A 4470-nucleotide genomic window follows, 5' to 3' on the forward strand; every position below is an offset into this window, starting at 1 on the left:
AAGTACTTCAGGTTCAGTTTCGGTTCTAAAAGCTTTATTTCACACAGACCAGGCATACGGATGGAAAAAGCTGAGCACTGGGATCGAAGTGAGAAAGACCTAGAACCTCCTTTCACACCAGGTGCAGACACTGCAACACCGCCCACGTGTGTAACTCTTCAGGAGGAGCTCCACGTTGAGGCACCTGCGGCTTGGTTGGCCCAGCCCACACCCACACCCAGGCCCCGGGCAGTGCCAGGCGCTGTGAGCTGGAGGCCTGGCCTCGGACCACACCCACGAGCCCCGAGGACTGCAGCAGATCGCCGCCGCCAGCCCACGGACGGCTCAGGTCGCAGGCTGCGCAGTGACACACAAGACCCGCACTCACCTGCACGCAAGCCTGGTAATTACTGCCGTCGCAGTCACGCACTCGGGTGTGATGCCCAATTCCAGAGACTGCGCTTCTCCCAGGACCTGCCGGCGGAGCTTGTGCCGAGGTTACAGCGACCAACACATGGCGTCAGGCGGGGGCCAGGCTCTTCCTCCTGCGGAGACAACAAAGAAACCCCTTCATGGCGTCACGGGCGAGTCCCCAGGCGGCAGCTGGGCTGGAGGGCAGAACCCGGCCATGCCCCGGAGGCCGGGGAGGGGCCAGGGGAGGCCTGGCCACTGGGTGCAGACAACAACCGGCTCGCCCGCCTGAGGTGTTGCCAGACGCATTTCTTGTTAGAAATGTCACTTTTTAAACCAGGTTACTCAAAGTTATTTGCTTCAGAGATTCTAAAATAGCCACACGGATTAAAAGGTTCTCGTCACTTCCAGCGGAGGGCGCCACAGCGCGTGATGGCTGGCGCAGCTGCCGGTGACTCACACGGAATGACCATGGACTGACGCTTTGCCCAGAGAAACTGCCAAGGCTGCCCGTGATGAGAAATTATTGTCATTAAGCTACACAAATAAGAACCTAACGTTAGCAATGCCCTCTGCACAGCTTAGAAGGGCCCCCAAATCAAGATGCACACACACGAGACACAATCACGGCACCAACATGTTTAAGTCGCCAACGTCAACCTGCTTGACGGCTCCTACAGCACAGAACCGGGCTCAAGTCAGTGTGCCCCTCGGATCAGCGGGGCTGCGGGTGGGGGCTCCGGACGACCAGGCTCCGGGCAGAACTTGCAGGGGTCCAGGCGGGCCCCCGGGGGCTTTGGCATCTCCCCACACGCCCCTCCCACTCAGCCTCTGCTGTCAGGTGGGCATGGCTGCTGCAGCACCTCCCCAGTAAGTGTTCGGGTCGCCCCCCCCCCCAAACACAGCAGCCCCACAGAAGCTGGATCAGACTTTCCGTCAAGGGAGGCGGGGCGCACTCGGGTGCGCTGAGACTTGACCCCTGCGCCACCAGGGAAGCCTGAACCGGGCTGAGGACTCCTGCTCTAGGCACCATAACACAGAGGCCCCGAGGCACGCCAGGGCAGGCAGGTTTTCACCAGTGCTTCCAGCCTCCTGGGAAAACATCGTCCAGCAAATGGCCGCGGGACAAGCAATGCCTTGAGCCTGCCTGGACGCCGCATGCAGAAACTACCTCAAAATGGATCTGACACAAACTAGGACCTGAAATCACAAAACTCCTGAAAGCAAACAGCAGAGCCTTGTGATCTCCAAGACGAGAGTCTCTCGGGGCAAAAGCATGGCAGACAGGAGGCGGCGGCAAGCGGAGAGCATCAAGACTGGTCATCCCTGGGCAGCTACGGTACAGCTAAGGTGAGGTAACGCACAGGGCGGGAGAGATGTTCCTGAGTGAGGGAAGGATCTAGTATCCGGAATATGTAAAGAACACAGCGTCTTTTAAAAACTAAATGAGAGAAGAATTAGATGTCCAACATCCAACAACCACCACCGAGGCCCCGGGGAATTGGCAGCTGCACCCACCATGCCCTGCCCTCCCCAGCATGTAGCAATTCAAAACAGCTAACAGAGACAGTGGCCCCACATCCTGGGGTGCTGGAAGCACATCACACGTGAGCAAGGATGCCTGCGGCAGGCACCCCAAGTCTACGCCAGGGCACAGGCCACCTGCAGCCCCCACCCTGGTGTATCCAGGTCCACGCTCATCTCCCCCTGGGGTCGAAGGGCTAAGCTCCAGCCTCACCCAGTCAAGAGCAGCCGCTCCTCCAGGCCCAGCCCTCTGGCCAGTGCCACCCTCCCAGGGCACCCACCTTGGCCACCACCGCCCGGCTGCATCCACCGTGAGTCTGTGTCCAACGCAGGGCACGACAGAGAGGCTGAAAGAGGTGCCCTCTTCTCACTCCCCACTCCCACAGCAGTGCTCCCCAGCAGCCGACTCAGACACCGGCAGAGACTGGGCCTGGGGTGTGTTTGTGCTTATGGAGATGGGCTGGTCCTCCCGGAAGAAATAACTCTCACCTCTTAAGTCAGACATGCCAACAGGTAACACATCAGGTAAGCGATGAAAGGATCAGGTGGACAACAGAACAGTCAGCTTTGGCAACTTGAAGCACAACCTGGCCCAGCGCACTCTTTAGAGCAGTTGGTGCGACAGGTACCCTCACTGGATCTGCAGCCAGCAACTGCTCCCCGCAGCTTTCCCGGCCACAATTACTACGCATGTGAGTCAACGCTTCCCGGGAGCTCACCCACCAAACACTGAATCAAATGCCAGCCAGAGGCCCCGGGATGAAAGCACCCCCCCACCCCCACCCCTTGCGGCCCTGCTGTCCGAGCTTGGCCAGGGGCACCAGGTGGTGCCTCCAACTGTGACCGGGGCAGGAGTCTGTTGCCAGGACCCGGTTGGGGAGCAACAGGACGACCCACCACAGGAAAAGACAGAGCATCCGGGGGAGGAGGATCACCGTCCAGGGCTCTCAGCCAAATGCTGACCCGCAAAGCATCCCTCTGGGCTCTGCTGCCTGCCAGCAGGGTCAGCCTTAGGGGGGAGAGGTAAGCTTCCCCCGGACACCACTCAGGCCCGGCATGCTGGAGGCAAAGGGCCACCCCAGAACTCCACTAGGTCACCATTATGGCCCCCCCCAGAAAGCAACCCAAGGACCCAGGGTCCAGTCCCTTTATGAAGATGAAGCTGAGACCCACAGACCGCCCAGGCCACCTAGCCCGCAGCCCCGGCACAGGGAGGGGCCTGGCCAGCACCTTCCAGGCGGCCCGAGAAGTGGCCTGGTCCTTAGAAACCCTCCACCGCCCTCCACCGCCCTCCCGGGCCGGCCGCACACCCCGCCCCCGGCCCCCGGCCCCGCACTCACCTTCCGCACGTCCGGGTCGTGGATCCTTGACCTCCGAGAAGCACCACCCGGAGCCGCCGCCGGCCCTGCGAACACACCTGCGTGAGGCCCGCGCGGCCGCGCCCCCGCCCCCCACTCCTGCCCAGCCCCGCACCCCGGCTCCTGCCCCCCGGCCCCGCGCCCCTGCCCCGGCTCCTGCCCAAGCCCCGCGCCCCTGCCCCCCGGCCCCTGCCCCGGCTCCTGCCCCCCGCGCCCCAGCCCCGCGCCCCTGCCCCTACCCCCCGCGCCCCAGCCCCGCGCCCCTGCCCCAGCCCCGCGCCCCTGCCCCCCGGCGCCCCTGCCCCCCGGCGCCCCTGCCCCCCGCGCCCCTGCCCCAGCCCCGCGCCCCTGCCCCCCGGCGCCCCTGCCCCAGCCCCGCGCCCCCGCCCCCCCGCGCCCCCGCCCCCCGGCGCCCCCGCCCCCCGGCGCCCCCGCCCCCCGGCGCCCCCGCCCCCCGGCGCCCCCGCCCCCCGGCGCCCCCGCCCCCCGGCGCCCCCGCCCCCCGGCGCCCCCGCCCCCCGGCGCCCCCGCCCCCCGGCGCCCCTGCCCCAGCCCCGCGCCCCCCGGCCCGACTCTGCCCCTGGCCCGCCCGCCCCGCGCCTACTCCCTGCGCGCCCCTGCCCCGCCCGGAGCGCCGGCCCGCGCCCCGGGGCCCTCACCTGCCATGGCCCGCGGAGGCAGGAGGCGGCCCCGCGCAGCCCGCCGAGGCCTCAGCCCGCCGCCGCCTGAGGGACGGCGCCCTCTCTTCAAAATGGCGCCCCACGCCGCGGCCCCGCTCGATGACGTCACCCGCTTCTGCGCCGCCGCGGGAGGGGGTGGGGTTACCCGGAGGCTCGGGGTGGGGCACGCCCCGCGCCGACTGCGCCTGCGCCAACCGCCGCGGGTCACTCCCACTGATTCGACCGGTTCCTCTGCGGGCAGGTGCGCTTCCGGGAGGCCGGCGGGGCGGGGCGGGCGGGGGGCGGGGATTAAAGGAGGCCCCGCCCTATCCCGACCATCGGCCAATGGGAGCGCGGTCCTCGGGGGCCAGCCAATGGCGGGCGCGCTCGGCGCCTGGACGGGCCGCACCTGTTCGGGCTGACACCTGGGCGGGCCGCACCTGGCCACCCACCTCCAGGCCGGTCGCGCGGCCCTCTCGGACGTGGCGTGAGCACCGGGACTCCCGGAGGGCCCGGTGTCGGTGTCGGGGCTCGCGGGC

The 4470-nt window shown here is 67.2% G+C and overlaps 1 long non-coding RNA gene across 1 annotated transcript; it reads right to left on the reverse strand.

The window, feature by feature from the left end:
• Positions 1–421: 421 nt before the first annotated feature.
• Positions 422–4008, reverse strand: LOC311178960. Its single transcript, XR_014617084.1, has 3 exons — positions 3932–4008; positions 3255–3319; positions 422–524 (listed from the first exon to the last, which is right to left on the reverse strand). It is a non-coding gene; the product is annotated as an uncharacterized lncRNA (long non-coding RNA).
• Positions 4009–4470: the final 462 nt, after the last annotated feature.

Source organism: Talpa europaea (assembly GCF_964194135.1).
Source record: "Talpa europaea genome assembly, chromosome: 10".
Lineage (NCBI taxonomy): Eukaryota > Metazoa > Chordata > Mammalia > Eulipotyphla > Talpidae > Talpa > Talpa europaea.